This window comes from Rhinolophus sinicus, linkage group LG03 (assembly GCF_036562045.2).
Source record: "Rhinolophus sinicus isolate RSC01 linkage group LG03, ASM3656204v1, whole genome shotgun sequence".
NCBI lineage: Eukaryota > Metazoa > Chordata > Mammalia > Chiroptera > Rhinolophidae > Rhinolophus > Rhinolophus sinicus.
In genome coordinates, this window is record NC_133753.1 from 160,427,543 (window position 1) to 160,445,526 (window position 17,984).

The following is a 17,984-nucleotide window of genomic DNA, read 5'->3' on the forward strand; positions in this document are numbered from 1 at the left end:
GCAGAAGTGTTAGACCTCTATAATTATCTTCAGTGAATACATTTCAAAGACATCTTCACAAATGAGGCTTGATGTGTGTGACTTGCGAGGGTATAGATAGCAAGAGCAATAGAAAGGCTCCACATTTTCCCCTCCGAGATGCTTAGATTAGTGAATTATTAAGTTAAAAGCTTAACTTGAATCTGAATAGCTTCTCCACGGCGGAAACAAGACATGTGTGGATTCTAAGCTCCAAGAAGGGTATTCTGCCCAGAAGAGGGGTGTCCAGAGCTGTGTGCCACATTTCAGAACCACTGAGATAGAGAATGGGAGGAAGCCCTGAAGCCCTGAGACATGGGCAATGTCCCCAAATGGCCTCCCAATGCCCTGTGCTCCCATTTATACTTCCCCTACCAGAACCTGGCACCCCTTCTTGCTTCTGATTTTATCCTTCTGTCCTCCCTATGTTCTACATTAACCATCCTTTATATGTTCCCCACAGGGCAAACTCTCAGCAAAATGGCTGGGGACCCACACGGCTAAGTCATGCCAAACAATCACCTTGCAATGTTAGCCACCTCCCTGGTTTGCAACCCCAAGTCAGCATTGAAAGTAATATTTCTGAGGATTTAAACAGATGGTCATAAAGAACTGTTTGAGTGACTTTCTTAGTCTTATGGCCAAAAGAAACAAAGTAGAACAGAGGCATGGAGTTTTTTGGCAGGGATGTGCATGAAGCAACTGGAAGCAAAATTCAGTTCTATGATCACAGGCAACACGATGCCATGGCCAAAAGGAGCGGTCGCAGTCATGATATGATGGTCTATCTTAGCTGAGAGGACGGAGAGGGATCGGGAATAGAAGGACTGGGCATAGCGTAGGTGTAGCTCAAGGTTTAAGAGCTATCTGGGATTCTTGTAATTATCCTGACATGCAAGACTCATCACTTGAAAAAATACAAGGTACTTTTGAACCTCAGAGTCACAGAATCTCCCTGGTGTGTAATTTAGGGTTCCTGGAGGGAAAGGTTGGGAGCCACTGGTGTAAATAAAGTAAGGCATTAGCTAATGAGGTAACATGATGCCTACAATCAGTTTAAATGCCCCTGTCTCCAGGGGCTCTGCAGGAGTGACAATACTGGAGGGAATTCAGGTACCATTGTGCACAGGTGGAGGAGAAACTTGGGGCATATGGGCCTTTTGAGATATCTGATGCTTGGGAACATTTTCTAACTTTGCGATAAGCTTCTCTAGGCATAAGGGGCTCACTCAGGGTGGTGAAGGCTTCCACTAAATTCCTGTATACCTTACAGCTCAATTTGCTTTTCATTTCATGCTTCATTTACTTAGTTTGGTACTATACTGCTTTTTGGTTTTTTTTGTTTTTTGGTGTTTTTTTTTTACCACTTTCTGGAGGTAGACTTTACATACAAGAAACTTTATATATTTAAAGTGTACAATTTGATGTGTTTCGATATATATATTCATGAAATCAAGCTATCAGGCATTTCTATTACTTCCAAAAGTTTCCTTATGTCCCTTTGCAATCTCTCCTTCCCTCTACCCTTGTCCTCAGCAATCACTGATCTGTTGTCTGTCACTTTAGGTTACTGTGCATTTTCCAGAGCTTTGTGTAAATGGAATCATTCAGTATATACTCTTTTGTCAGCTGCTCTCATTCAGCTGTGCAGCATTCCTTGGCACTCCACTAGAGGTGTTTCCCCCTCCCATGTGCACCAAGGTGATCATGATTTGACAAGATACATATGTTGCAGACGAAGTAAACGTTAGGTTTTGTATATAACATTTTTCTGAGATGCACGTACTCCTATTTTCCCGTACCACACCTTACGGGTAAAGAGGAATATGATTTTTGTTTTGGAATTTGCACTAACTCTTATGGTTTGTTCGTGTTCTGTGGTTGAAATTCCAAGGACTTAGAGCGCCATCTTCAAAACAGTCTATGCACCTGGGTGTGTGACATCCTGACTCCATTTTGTTTCTTCCATAAAGTGGTACATTGACACTCTGTGTGGAATGTAAACCAAGTTGATGCACCTACTGTGTTTCCCCGAAGATAAAACCGGATCTTACAATAATTTTTGCTCCAAAAGACGCATTAGGGCATATTTTCAGGGGATGTCTTATTTTTTTCATGTACAACAATCTACATTTATTCAAATACAGTCATGTCATCTTCTGGAACATCATCAGAACGTACTAAATGCGTCCGTCTGGCTGACGATCTTCACTGGGGCTTATTTTTGGGGAAACACAGTATAAGTGAGAATGATTTCCTTCATACTTGTTTATCTGACAGCTTATTGGAGGGACTGGAAATACCAAGTGGAGGGATTGGTCTAAGTGGCCTCGAAGGCCCTCCATCTTCCTTGACTCCAAACCTCCACCTCCCACATAAGGAAATTACACTTGCTTAGTTGTTGCAGGTTAGACTCCTTCTATCGCAAGTGTCAGGACGTACACCATACTATAAAAGTCGTGTAACTCAAACACCAAAACAAAAAGAAACGTAGTGGCTCAAACAGTTGCTATTCTTGGGGGTGGGCTGAAGGGGATCCAGGGGCTTCGACATGTCGTCAGTGTCCTGACTCTGTCTCTCAGCTCTGACTTTCTCTGTTAATTTTATTCTCAGGCAGCAATCTGCATGTGACCCCAACAGTTCCAGGCATACATCCTGCTACTTCCGGCTCAGGAGAAAGGGAATTTCTCACCAGTATCCCCACCAAAGACTGAGTTTGCATGCATTGACGTGGATGGCATAGCCATCCCTGATGCAGGGGTACGAAATATGCTGATTGGTCAGAGCTGTGCTGTGTGTTCACCCTAGGCTGGAGGAGGGAAGGACAGAGAGCCAGCCAACCACATGGACTTATATTTGGGGAGGAGAATTCCCCCAGTAAATAATATTACCCAAAGGAAGGGGAATAGATGTCGTGCACATAACAAAAGATGTCCATTACCGTTACTATTTCCTGACTACATTGTATAAAATTCCCATGGTTCCCTTCAAAAAATATAGGGGGTCTTTGAGCATTCCAGTGTGTCTGTCTACTTTTTCAGTCTTGGCCTATGTATGGACACATCAGCATTAAAGAATAATAATAAGCAAGATTCTTCTACCTTTGCAAAATTGGAAAACTATGATCTCTCATTTATAGACATCATCCATACTATAGAAGTGAGCAGTGGGAATTTAGATAGCAGGCGGCTTCCTTCAGACTCACTTTCCTCCCATGTGCAATGGGAATAAATAATTTTGTAATTTCCTTATGTGGGAGGTGGAGGTTTGGGGCTCAATCAGATCATCTGTGGAAGTCCCTTCTTTGATTCTCTTCATGATTTCACATGATGTCACTCTAATTAAACATGGGAGCTAGCCACATGTGGTAATGGACGTTACCCATGTTTTGACCATCTGTCATATATTAGGGAAATTTCCCACCTTGTGAATCCTGCCATCCCTTATGTTTCCCAGTTTCTTCTACAGCACTATTACATGACTTAGGATCAAACATTGCTTTGTGAGATACAAATTTAGAAGAGGATGGCACTAATAGAGAAATATTGAGTAGACTCCAAGTTGGGGAGAGTGGTGGAGAGATGGTCATCTTTCAGAAGAAGCTGTGTCAGAAGTGCTGGTGGAGGCGTCCTGTGTCTGGCATCAGCCAAGTGGGTGACAGGCTTGCCTTGGCAGCAGGAGCAGAGAATCTAACTGTAGCAGGCTTGTGGTCATTTAGATATACCGTTTATGGTTTCATACCTCTGTGCCTGATCTTCTGGTGCTCTGTGAACCGTTGAGCATGGTTTACTGCATTGCACATCTGCACATATTACCTAAAGTGGATGCTGTTTGCAGCTCAGGACCACTTGACCAATACAGAAACTGATAGCAGGAGTGGTCTCAGGCCACAGACACTTAAACAGCCTGCTGACATGCTGGTTCTGAAGGCAAAAACAACATGGCCTGGTTGTGGAGAAAGGATGTTATGAAAACCACAACATCTACATAATCACGTGCAGAAACAATGACAACAGCAGCCATTCATTTCTCTCCCTTGCCATGTATATATACTGACTAGCCTTCCTTCTGTTTCCCTTCCATTTTTTACAGGGGATGTGGATCACATAGGGGGATAATTAAATATTTCAGTCTCTGGGGCACAGACTATCAGGATTGTGACTGAATTGGAAAAGGTGACCATCCCCTGGTGACGTGAGCTTGGAGCTCAATGTGGAAACTGACAAGATGTCACCGTGTCCCCCTTTTGAGGAGAGGGTGAGCACGGTTTTCAGTTGTACAAGGAATATGTAATTTCATGATGTTCTTGTAATTACAGAAGCATTTTGCTCTTTTGATTGTAGTTGTTTAGAATTTTAGTATGAAAGAAAGTTTATAGGGCTGTTGAACCGCCAAAGGGTAGACATAGTAGACTTATTTTATGTTGTGGATCGCCATTTACCTTTTGAACGTCCTTTCAGTGTTTGGGAAATCGCCCATCTTCCCAGGGTAGAGGTCAGATATTTGCTTTGCCTGCCTCCTTTGCAGCTAGAGATGAGTTTCCATGAATGTGACCTAATTTCCGCTAATCAGATATGCCATGTGAGATTTTACTTTGAAAGAGAATGTCATGAAAAAGGTGACGCCATGCAGAGTACACTCTGGTGAGGGAGGCAGAGAGTCCACCCAGCTTTTGAAGGTGGCAGGGCCAGAGGCCCTGGCCATATCGTCCCAGGCCATGTTGGCAGGAGGACCTGTGGCATCTTCTTCTGTGGAACAGTCTGGCATTGCAGTCTGAGTACAGTTTGTATTGTATTTGCAAAGCCACCTAGCTTGAGTCTGTGGCCTGCTAGAAATTCCTTGAGCCACCACCAATTCTTTACTAAATGCCCTTTCCTGTTTCTACTAGCTATAGTGGGTCTGAAAGCCCCTCACTGATATCCAGAGAAGGTTTTTCCTGCCTGTCACACTCAGTCCTAAAGAGCACAAAGAAGGGAATCTTCCTTTTCTGCAGATGTTGGCATATCCCAATTGTCCCTGGCTCAAAACTCTAAACACACATCAGGTAAAGGGAAGTGGTTCAACTTAAACACTCCTTTACACAAAGGGACATTAGCACAGCTGTGGTTTGCTTAGAAAAGTTAAGAGTGGCCCATAAAGGGAGAGCCCATCTGTTTGGGGACACTAAATCTGCCTGTAGTCCACAGGATATCACGCACCCAAAGCAGGGACTCTAACTGCGAAGTCTAATTCTATACACGAATCGCGTTTGCCCTTATGTCAGCCCACTAGGATGCATTGCTGTGTCCAGGGGAACACGCACTGGTTTAGTTGGTGGCTATTATGGGTTAACAGGTTTCCACATAGTTTTACTAAATCTACATTTCCTACTGGCACTGAAGAACATTCTGAAGCAGTTTATTTCAAAAGAACACAGAAGGTATTTTCATTTCAAAACTCAAGACAAGCCCTTTAAAGGGACTTCAAGATTTCTAGCCAAGAAGAATATTTAATACGCCAGCATTCTAAACGTGCTTAATGAAGTTGTTACCACAAGCATTTATAACTGGGGTTTGTTATAACTTGTGTTAAAAATGAGGGCTGGATAGGTATTAGTCAAGTTTTTCAGTCCGTCAAAACTCATGTCACCCTGGGTTACTGAACTAAAAATGATGAGAATTATCAGAAGTGTAGTTTGCTTCCTGACTATTCACACATACAAACTATCTTTCCTTTATAGCCCATTTTAATACGATTGCCCAACATCCCCCTGCTTAGCTGATACCATATGGTGTTGATGTAGGTTTATTTAGGTTCTATGTTATCTGGGGAACTGAAAATTGACTGGGGAGTTAGATGAGCGCTTATCTCCTGCTGGCTTCTTTGCTTGCTTATACTGCACTTTAAATAAATCACTCAACCTCTGAGCCTCTGTTTTCCCATTTCGAGAATGGGATCATGATGTCTGCTTTGCAGTCTCTTGGGATTCCGGGGAAATGGCAAGGCTCTGTCGTTTCCTGGGAGGCTAGCAGCAATTGGAAGCAAATGCACGAGTGGTGTTTGTGAGAAGGTAGCAACAGCATGCAAGAGAAAGATAGTCGCTTTCCCTAGACCATTATTCAGAGAGCTCAAAAGCAAGTGCCTCCCTTTTCCACATTTTCCTCCAGAGAATTTCCTGGTATTTCTCTGGTATTAATTGAGGGTGGGCACCCACATTCTGAATTTTCAAAGAGAAAATGTGCTTCCTACCCTTGACCTTGCCTATTTTCTTTTTCATTCCTTCATTTATTTGTTCCCTCAGGGGAATAAGAAAGAGGGAACATGGCTTCTTGGGTTAATTGTGTGGATTCCTGGGTGTATGCATGGAATGGTAAGGCTAAGCTCTACCTGCTGCTCGCTTTTTCCAGAGCTTTTCTTGCGGGAAATGTTTTGGGCAAGATATGAGAAACTCATTGCCAAATCAGGTTCTTCATCCTGGCAAAGTTGCCTAGGAGGTACGATACCATCATATTCATTACACTGAAGGCTAAATTTCTGTAACAGAGACCCAACCATATAGTGACTTACTGAGAATGTTCTTTTGTCGATAACAGGCTGGATGGGAGCAGGGCAAGATGGCAGGCGGCTCTTCTCCAGTTATTCTGAGACCCAGGTTCTACGGGCTTGGTGTTTTGTCTTCCTCAGTGCAGTTCTACTCAGTTCACATAGTGAGATATAACTTAGGTCCCATGTAGGATGCGGGCATTTTCATAAGGGGTGCATTTGGATGGGACCGCCGAGGTTAGAGCTCCTGGGTCAGAACACACTCTTCAAACAGTCCAGGGCTCCTATACACAACACTAGGCCACTTCTTGTTCAGTTTTCCAACACCTATTGACTGCAACAGCAAGATGATGTTGCAAAACTACTCAAAACCCCAGCAGGAATGTTTTACTACTTTGCCTTGAGACTTCTGTCTATTTTGGAGGGAGCAGAGCAGAAACAGTTCCCAAGTTATTTCAGTGATGGTGACCCTTACAGACTGAGGGCTGGGGCAGCTACCCTTCAGGCTCACCTCCGCCCACCACTGTCTCCCGACCCCTAACCAAACTCTCTGAGGACCTGAAGATGAGTATATGATCCCACTAAGAGAAGCCCTGGCTCTGGTGGGGGACAAAGACAGGTGAAGGGGGACACAGCACACAGTGACACGTGCTCTCAGCAGGGGTCTGGCAGAGGGCTGGAAGCACAGAGGTGGGGCACTTCCTTAGGAAAGGGCAGCAAGATTTCCCAAGGGGGTGGGAGATCTAGCCAGCGTAGGTAAAGCCTGGGGGGTGGAGGGAGAGTGTTCCGGGCAGAGGGTAACATTCACAAAGCAGTGAAAGTACAGCAGATCCTAACTCAGAATGACTGAAATGAAGAAGATAAGGGGGCAGGTGGTGAGAACTTAGCCTAGAGAAATAAGGGCAAGTTCCTAATGGGCGCTGATTTGCCTTCAAAGGAGTTTGGACCCGATTCTGACAGCTACAGGAGAACATCAAAGAATTTGTTAAAGGGTATTATGAACCTGTTTGTGAGTTTCTTTTGAAATTCAATATTATGAATATTAATTTCAGGTTACAGCATAGCGGTTAGACATTTATATAATTTAAGAAGTGATCCCCCTAACTAGTACCCACCTGGCACTATACATAGTTATTACCGTATCATTGACTACATTCTCTATGCTGTACTTTACATCCTCATGACTATTTTGTAACTACCAATTTGTACTTCTTAATCCTTTCACCTTTTTCATCCTGCCCCAAACTCCCCTGCCATCTATCACCCCAACAAATCTAGTGCCCATCTGACACCATACAAAGTTATTACAAAATTATTGACTGTATTCCTTATGCTGTACCCTGCATCCCTACATCCCAACAACCCTACATTCTAACAGCCGATTTGTACTTCTTAATACCTTCCCTTTTTTTCCCCACACCCCCAATCCCTCCCATATGGCAACCATCAAAATGTTTTCTGTATCCATGAGTTTGTTTCTACATTTTTGTTTCTTTTGTTCTTTGGATTCCATATATAAGCAAAATCACATTGCATCTGTCTTTCTCTTTCTGACACTACACTCAGCACAGTACCTTCCAGGTCTATCCATGCCACCGCAGATGGCAAGAACCCATTACCTACCCTGGCTGAGCAATAGTCCCTTATATACATGTACCATCCTCTCTTTATCCATTCATCTATTGATAGACACCCAGGCTGCCTCCACATCTTAGCCATTGTAAACAATGCTGCAATGAACATATGGATGCACATGGCCCCTCAAAGTAGCATTTTGATTTTCTTCAGATAAATACCCAGAAGTGTGGTTACTGGGTTCTTCTTTGTCTCTTGTTATAGCCTTTGTTTTAAAGTCTATTTTGTCTGGAATAAGTATTGCTACCCCAGATTTTTCCTTTCCATTTTTCATGAAATAATTTTTTCCATCCCTTTACTTTCCCATCTGTGTGTGTCTTTCAATCTGAAGTGAGTCTCTTGTAGGCAGCATATGTAAGGGTTTTATTTTCTTACCCATTCAGCCCTCTTATGTCTTTTGATTGGAGCATTTCATCCATTTACATTGAAAGTAATTGTTGGTAGATGAGTAGCCATTGCCATTTTATTCATAATTTTGATCTTTTTTTTTTTTTTTTTTTACGTCTTAAAGAAGTCCTTCTTACATTCCTTTTAATACTGGTTTGGTGATGTGATGAACTCCTTTAGCGTTTTCTTGTCTGGAAAGCTCCTTATCTGTTCTGTGATTTTAAATGATAACCTTGCTGGGTAGAGCACCCTTTGTTGTAAGTCCTTGCATTTCATCACATTGAATATTTTGTGCCAATCCCTTCTGGCCTGCAAAGTTTCTGTTAAGAAACCAGCAAACAATCTTATGTGGGATCCCTTATAAGTTACCAGTTGCCTTTTTCTTGCTGCTTTTGGGATTCTCTCTTTGTCTTTAAACTTTACCATTTTAATTATAATGTGTCTTGGTGTGGGCCTCTTTGGGTTCATCCTGTTTGGGACTCTGCACTTCCTGAACTTGTATGTCTATTTCCTTTGCCAGGTTAGGAAAGTTTTCAGTCATTATTTGTTCAAATAGGTTTTCAATCCCTTGCTGTCTCTCATCTCCTTCTGGTACCCCTATGATGCAAATGTTGTTATGCTTGACGTTGTTCCAGAGGTTTCTTAAATGATCCTTATTTTGGGTGGATTCTTTTTTCTTTTTGCTGTTTCCACTGGGTGTTTTATTCTACCTTGTCTTCCAAATGGCTGATTTGATCCTCTGTTACATCTAATCTGCTGGTGATTCCTTCTAGTGCATTCTTCATTTCAGTTATTACTCTGACTGGTTCTTTTTTATGGTTTCTGTTTTTTGTGTGTGTGCTTGCTATCTCTCTGTTGAAGTTCTCACTAAGTTTCTTGAGCATCCTTATAACCATTGTTTTGAATGGTGTCCCTGGTAGGTTGCTTACCTCCGTTTTGTTTAGTTCTTTTTCTGGAGTTTTCTCCTGTTCTTTCATTTGGGACATATTTCTTTGTTTGTTCCTGATTCTCAACTGCCTCATTTTGGATGCCTCTCTGTGTTTGTTCTGTGTATTAGGTAGGTAGATCTGCTATGTCTCTCAGTCTTGGTCAGGTGGCCTTTTGGAGTAGGTGTCCTGTGGGTCCCTCATACAGTCTCCCTGGTCCCCTGCTCTAGGTGCTCCACAAGTGTCCCTTGTGTGGATTGTGTGTGCCCTCTTGTTATAGTTGAGCCTTGATTGCTATTGGTACATTTGGGGGTGGGATTGGCCCTCAGGCTGATTGGCTGTGGGGTTTGGCCACGTCCACAGATTATAGGCTGCTGTGTGGGGGCTTACACCACTGAGTGGGGTTCACCCAGTGGGCTCTGGTGCCTGTTGAGACTGCTCTATGTGTGTGCCACTTGTGGGGCTAATTGGGTGGTTCTCTGCTGTAGTCTGAAGCCAACGTCCAAGTATGTCGGTTCTGGGGCCTGTTAGAAGGGGTTCCAGTGCATGCCCAGCTCACCTGTGCCTGGCTGGGGACTACCTGGTGGGAGCTACAAAGTGATCCACAGTTGTTCCCTGCCTGTGCTAAAGTTGGAGGCATGTGGGAGTGGCCATGCTGCGAACCGAGGATGGGTGCCACAAGTACCAGGCCTGGGGTAGTTTTGCAAAAAGGCAGGCACCCTGAGGCCTGCTACCACCTGCCGTATCCCTTACGATCAGCCACTGATAAAGCCTCCTGCAGTATGTGAGTTGGGCAGGGTCTCAGGTAGTTACTAGAGTGGGAAGAGTTGTGGTCACCGAGTTAATGTAGATTCTGATTTGTTGCCAGTGCTGAGCCTAAAGCTACTGAGCAAAAGTCCCAGAGCACAATGAAGCCAGTTGCCCCCTGCCTGGGGCCCATGAACTCCAATAGTTTTTCAAGAAAAAGTGCAATGTGTGTGGATCTGGCTACTCATGGAAAAAAAATGCCTCTGGCCTTAGGCGAGTTGAATGGGGTGGGATCCCAGGGAGTCAGCAGGGTGGAGCAAACCAAGCTCACCAAGCCAATCAGATTCAGATTTGGCCATGGTGGGGAAGGGCTCAACACAGGAAAAATGGCATCCACCTGCTGGCCGCACAGGAGTAAGACCTCACACAGGGAAAATGGTGACTGTCCTCCAGCTTTTGCCTCAAGCCACATACCTTAGTCTGCCCCCCATATGCCTCTGGCACCCCTGGAGTCACCATCCCTCTGCTGGAGCCCAAGGTGAGTACCTGCATGTGAGAGAGTCTGTGCGCGGGCTGTTTACGAGGACGTCTGGGTTTCCAACAGCCATCTGTGCCACCCAAATGGTTGGAATCCCCACTGTTTTTCCCAGCCAGATGTGGGGGCTCTTCTTCCCAGCACCAGTACTCCAGGCTGGGGAGCCTGGTGTGGGGGTGGGTCCCTTGCTCGTCCAGGGAGAACCTCCACAGCCGAGCTACCCCTCCTGATTCTCAACTGCCACATGAAGGTTTGGGGCCAACCCTTTTGCTTCTCCATCCCTCCTACCACTCCCGATGTGTCTGCCTCTTCTTTATATCCTTGATTATAAAACTTCTGTTCAGCTAGTCGTCAGATGATTTTCCAGGTTGATTGTTCTATAATTTTAATGTGTTCATGGAAGGAAGTCTGCACAGTGCTTACCTACTTCACCATCTTGGATTGCCTATTTGTGTTTTTAGAGGATCACTCATAGCCAAGAGGAAGGAATGTATCTAAATGTGTGGTCTCAGATCCACCAGCATCAGATTCCCCTGGGGTGCCAATTAAAACTGCAGAAGCTTGGGCTGCACCTTATCCCTATGTGCTGAATCAGGATCCCAGGCGTGATCCCCATGCCTACACTTGTTGAGATGTCCTCCAGGTGATTCTGATGCCTGCTAGACACTCAACTGTCAGTGGTGGCAATTCTTTCAGTGCCAAGGGCCAGATAACAAACATTTAGTCTTAGGAACACAAAAGGAGTCTAATAATGGTGGCAAATGCCCGAGAGGAAGATGGGGAAGTGCTAATCCCTGGCATGGGAATTAGAGATCACTGACTCTTTGAGAACTTTGGTCCTGAGAAACAACTGCTGTGATTCTTTCCCCACAGAAGAAAACTCGGGAAGTCTGGTAGAAGAAGATAAGAAATAGCTATCCCTCCTCTGGGTGGGCAACAGACGCTCAAGGAGCCTGTTCACAGGATGTGGATGTGTTGGGGACAGGCTCTGTAAAAATAGGTTATACTCTAAGCCAGGAAAGTTTGCAGCTGGGAAACATTGATTGGTCGGTTTCAGCAACAGTGCTGCTCCTACTGGCATTTTTTTTTTTTTTTTTTTTTTTGGTCTTTTAACTAAGTAAAGTCAATATTCATCCTATGGCTTAGAAAGTTGACACTGACAAGAACAGAGGCATTTTGATTGGTGCATCTGCAATGGACCTGCACCAAAGAAAGGTCAAAATGCTCCTCTCAGCTGGCCAGGCTTGGAATCAGTAAGCAGCATGGATAGGATTGGGAGGCATCACGCGTTCAGTCTAGTGAAGCCTGGAAGAGATGAGGCATAAGAGCATTATTTTCTCCTGCGGCTGAAATCACCATCACCTGCATTTCTGCTGGGGCAATTGTTTTTGCCTTTATGTGTTTTCCCCCTTGGGTGGGTTGTTTTAGCATCCATGCTGTCATTTTCCTTGGCTGGGAACCCAAAGCCAGTGGGGGACAGACCCAGAAATAGAACTGAACCTTCTCACCCTCTGCCCATTGCTCCAAAACAGTGCCCAGCTGCCTCATACCACAAGTGACCTTTTACTAAAAAAAAAAAAAAAAATGGAGGCTTTCCAGAATTTAATTCTGCCTTGTATATAACATTCTCCACATTCTGAATCTAGTTTGAACTGAGAAAATTCTATTGGGTCCTGTGTTAGTTGGAGTAATGTTAGCTGTGGAAACAAACAGACTCCAAAAGTGCAGTGGCTTGACTCAAGGGTAGTTGCTTTCTCGCTCATGGAACAGTTCCGTGCAGGTGTTCTGGGTTGGCAATTGATAGGGTGGAGTAGGGCTCTACTTCATGCAGCCATTTAAAGATTCTGGCTGACAGATCCTCAGCTGCCTTTGATCTTTGGCTTCCAAGTTCACTCTGGGCAGTCCCCAGCCAACAGAAAGGGAACCATGGAGGGGGGAGCATGGAAATTTTGAAGTCCAGGCCTGGAAGTGGTACACATCCCTTGTACTTCACCCCACTGAACTGAAATCAGTTCCATGGCCACACTTACCTAAAGGGAGGTTGGAAAACACAGGAGAAATAAGTTATGGTGAGCAAATAAGTAATTTCTAGTAATCTGTAGGCCCAAGTGGCAGAGATTCCAGGAATAGTTGTGACAAAAGCCAGGCAATGCTAGCAAGTCTCTCTTCATTTATTACCTGCCATTTCTAATTCATTCATTCACTACCTATTCCATAAGCATCTATTAAGCTCTTACTGTGTGTGAGAAGCTGTGCTAAATGCTTTGAAGGGATTTTAGGCGTACAGAACTTAATTTGTTCCCTCTTGTTCACAGAATAATGAGAGACAAACAAAAATGATTCCTAACAATGAGGTAAATGCTATAATAGAAAAATATAAAGAATTACATAAGTGCACAGGGGGAAGGTTCACCTGCCTGGACTTTCACATGATTGAAGAGCTTTCCATAATAAAAAAGACAGGAAAGGTCAATTTCAGATGGGGAACAGCATTGGTAAAGGCATGGGGTTATGAAAGATCAAGGAATATTTAGAAAATGGAATTTGGCCTACATAATAGGTAAAGTTTAGGGTGAGGAGAGAGAGATTCAGGGAAGGCAAAGGTGGAAAGGTAGGTTAACATTACACCACAAAAGGCCTTGTAAGCCTGCACAATATTTTTGGTTTGGTGTTACCTCTAAGCCAATGATGTCCTTTTCTCTTATTATGCATAGTTTTCCCCTTACTCTTCTCAGATACCTGGTTCAAATTTTTGTTTCATATACGGTAGTGTCTTATCTCTGAGTTTTCTAAAATAAGGCTGTAGGTATGACTAGATCCTGGACTCAAATTATGTCATCAGGAGTCAGTTTCTCGCCATGTCTGGGCTGTGCCGTCTGCTGTGTTTGCTGAGTTAAAGTGTCTGGTTTTGTGTGATAGCAACATGGCAGTAACGGACTTGACCCCTGTATTGTTTCAGGTTCTGATTTAATAGAAAGTTCCAGCAGATTTCCCTTAGTGTGTCATTGATTTAGAAGGGCATTGTGCCTGTTTCTGAGCTATTTTCTTAGGCTTGTAGTTATTTATAGTTTTTCTGTTTTTTGTTTGTTTGTTTGTTTTTTGAGGGGTAGGGAAAGACAAACTTTGTGACCTCCTATTGCTCCATTTTGCTGATGTCTTGAATTAATATTTTAGCCCAAGGGATATAATTCTCTGTTTAGCTCAGGCCTTGGACTCACACTTTCCTACTGGGCTTGGAGTACTGGGAAGATGGTTACCCAAAAGGAGACCTAGGTACACTTACCAGATGATGGGTAAATGAACACTTTGGCAAGGAAAAAAATCATTACCCAGAATTCTACTGGACAGACTCTGCAGTCAAACTGGCCTGCTGACAGAACCCAAAACATACCTTGGACTTTTCTAACATGCCTGTTTTTTCATAAACCGTGTCCTTCTTTGGAACCTTCGTATTCTCTCAGCTAGTCCAAATCCTCTCTATCTTTAAAAATTAAGGGGAAAAAGTTCATATCTACTTCCTTTATGAGCCTGAAGTGTTCACTGCTTCCTGCAAACAATTATAGCACTTCTTCTCTACACAACATTTTAGGAAGCAAATGTTCTCCACTTTCTACTGCTTCCATTAACTTTTAATGACTACAGTTTTCTGTCCAGCTAAACTGTAAACTTCTTTACGGAAACAACTTTACACATCTTTATCTTCCCTTGACACCTAATTTATATTTCACTTGATTTATACCACTATAGTACCTCATGTTGGATTTTTTTTTTTTCCCCATATACGTCTTTCTCTCAAGACTGTGAACTTGAGGGCAGAATAGTCTCATTCATCTTTGCAAACAGCACAGTGCCTGGCACAATTTGCTTTTAGTTAATGGATGTGAAATAGTCCTGAGATTTTGTGTGTACATAAACAGGGATGAAAATTTAGTGGGCAGGGTGGGAAACAATTAACTCAAAGTGGGTCATAGATCTAAATGTAAATGTAAATGTTGTTTAATGAGAAGAAAATGTAGGAGAAAATTTCTGTGACCTATAGTTAGTCAAAGTCACAAAAACATAATCCATTAAACTAAAATTAATAAATTGAACTTCATTAAAATTAAAAACTTCTCCTCTGCAAAAGATACTATTAAGAAAATGAAAATACAAGCTGCAGGCAAACTCGATGAAAGTATTTGCAAATCACATGTCTGACACAGAACTTGTATCCAGAAGACATAAATAATTCTCAACATTCAACAATAAGATGAAAACAAACAACACAATAAAACAATGGGCAAAGACTTGAACGGACACTTCACCTTTGAGGGAAATGTAAATTAAAGTCATGTCTATGAAAATGGCTTTTAAAAAATAGAATATGATGACAAGGATCAAAGGCATAAGCATCTCTCATGCATTGCTGGTGGGAATCTAAAATGGTATATCCACTCTGAACACAGTTTGGCAGTTTCTTATAAAGTGAAACATACATTTATCACATGAGCCAGCAATCCCATTCCAAATGTACTTCAACAGGTGAATGGATAATAAACCAGATACATCCTTACAAAGGAATATATTACTCAGTAATAAAAAGGAGCAAACTGAGATGAATCTCAAGGACATGGGTAACATACTGTATGATTCCATTTATATTCTCAAAAAGACACAACTGTAGTGCTAGAGAATAGATCAATGGCTGCCACTGATTTGGGTGGGTGGGGGTGTGACTAGAAAGCACAAGGACATTTGTTGGGGTGATGGAACGGCTCTGGATCTTGATTGTGGTGGTTACATAAATCTACCCATGTGTGAAAATTCATGGAACTATACACCAAAAAAGAGATGGATGGATGTTAATTTTTTTAAATAAGGGATGGGATAGAAAAAATTATTCCTGGACAATTGTCTGTACCAAAAAAATGCAAAGACCTGAGCACATGAAGGAAGAAGACACCTGAAAATTCTCCTAAAGAAACAAACCAGGCCTTTGAGCTTTGACATTTCCAGAGTGTGATTGTGACGGGCCCAGCTCACTGGTCCAGGCTGTTCTTTTTTCTGAGAGCCTCTCCCAGGCATGAGCCATTATATGCTGACAGCAGCTGTTGGATTGAAGGGCATTTGTATGCTGACAGCTTGATGTAGGGGTTAACTATTCCTTGAGGAGGAGTCAGAGGTAGTGACTGACTCCCACCTGTGACAACACTACACATCTCAGCCATCGCTTGTGTGCCAGGTAACTAACCTCACATTGCCCTCATTCTTTATACACCTGCAAACACTTTTGTGAGTGCTACCTCTTTCAAATCCCAAAACACCTCTGTGAGGAAAGCTTGAGTAGGTATTATCTTTATTTTATGTAGAACAAAACTCAGACTGAAGGATTAAGGGATTTGGCTAAGGTCAAGCAACGGGGGAAAGTCCACAGGCAGAGAGACTCAGGGCTTCTGGCTTGTACTCTTCATTCATTGAGTCATCTATTTTAAACTTTTATTTATTTTACCTGTGCTTTTCCAGGACCCATCAACTCCAAGTCAAGTAGTTGTTTCAATCTAGTTGTGGAGGGCGCAGCTCACAGTGGCCCATGTGGGGATCAAACCGGCAATCTTGTTGTTAAGAGCAGCGTGCTCTAACCAACTGAGCTAACCGGCCTCCCCCTTCAGTGTTCTATTTTAAAAAGTATTTGCTGAGTGCCTACTTTATGACAGTGGGTGTGTCTCCAATTGCTTAAATTCCATTTGAAAGAAAAGACATATGTTGAGATCTTCAAAACAAAGTACATACTAAATGATAAAGGCCATATGTATAGTAAGAACCATAACAGTTGCCATTGGAGTGCTGAGTGAGACTTCACGGAAAGGATGGGCTTTGATCTGAGTATTGAAAATTTGAGATTAAGGGAGGGACATATTCCAAATGCAAAGTTTGTGTAGTGGCCAGCCTCCCAAATAGCCCTCAATGATTTTTTCCTCCTGATATCCATGGCCTTGTGTAGTCTCTTCTCACATTGAATCAGGGCTGTTCTGGGTGAACAACAGAGTACAGTAGAAGGATTTCTGAGGCCAGGTCAAAAAGGGCACTGTGACTTGTACCTTATCTTTTAAATGCTTGTTCTAAGAGAAGCCAGCTGCCATATCATGAGGTTGGTCAAGCAACATGAATAGAGCCCATGTGGAGAGGAACTTAGATATCTTGCCAACAGCCAAGCACCAGTTCACCGTCCATGTGAGTGAGCCAACTTGGGAGTGGATCCTCAAACCCCAATCAACTCTACAGATGATTGCTAACCCCAGCAGATATTTCAGTGCAACCTCATGAGAAACAGCAAGCCAAAGCCACCCAGCTAAGCTGATCCCCAAATTTCTGGCCCACAGACACCATGAGAGATATAAATAATTATTGCTATTTTAAACCACTGAGTTTTGGGATGATATTTTACACAGCATTAGGTACCAATAAAATATGTAAGCCAACTCACAGAAGGAAAAGAAACATAAGACATGTCCAGAAGATAGCCCTGTCCAGAGGCTAGGAAGGTAGAGGTTCCAGCAACCTAAGCATAAAGTAGAAAGGACCTGTACAAAGGCAATGGCAGAAAGAATCGAGAAGAAGAGACAGAGGTAAAGTTGCCCCAGAAAATTCCTTGTTTACTTTGGGGTTCTATGCCAGAGCCACTCATGGTTATTTCTGCTCATGGTAACAATTCTGGGAATACTATTAGCAGAAGTCTTTTAAAGAACACAGAGTGAGCTATTTCCTTTATACCTTACTTTTCATGGTTTTTTTTTTACAAATATTAGCTAGTCATTTACCATCCCTATTTTCCTTTCTTCCTGGACACAGTGCTAGGTCACATTTCTCAGCTCCCCTAACAATCCGGTGTGGCTATGTGACTGCATACTGGAACCTAAGCAGCAGTGATGTGTAGCACATCCAGGCCTAGACCATGAAACCTCCTCTGAGTTACTTTCTTCTGTGTCTTCACCATGTGCTGACTCCACACAGAGAGTAGGAGGCCCTAGAGGATGGAAAATCAGTAAGGTGAGAAAGACGGTGGGCCTCCAAATTACCTCACAGGAGGCCACCTACCAAATACCTGCATTCAACAATTATGTGAGCAAGAAACAAATTTATGTTGTGTAAAAAAATTTAAAAAGTGACGCCAACAAGATGGTATAAAGTGAGTGGAGGGGAAAACAGGATGGAGTAAGGAGTGAGCCCAGCGTACG

The 17,984-nt window shown here is 43.0% G+C and overlaps 1 long non-coding RNA gene across 2 annotated transcripts in view; it reads right to left on the reverse strand.

Annotated features, from left to right (window-relative positions):
• Positions 1-12,359: 12,359 nt before the first annotated feature.
• LOC109453685 (uncharacterized) overlaps positions 12,360-17,984 on the reverse strand; it is an 84,232-nt gene continuing 78,607 nt past the window's right edge. For both annotated transcript variants that reach the window (XR_012495119.1, XR_012495120.1), the window contains one exon: positions 12,360-12,800. This is a non-coding gene — a long non-coding RNA (uncharacterized LOC109453685). The remainder of the gene's footprint in view (positions 12,801-17,984) is intronic.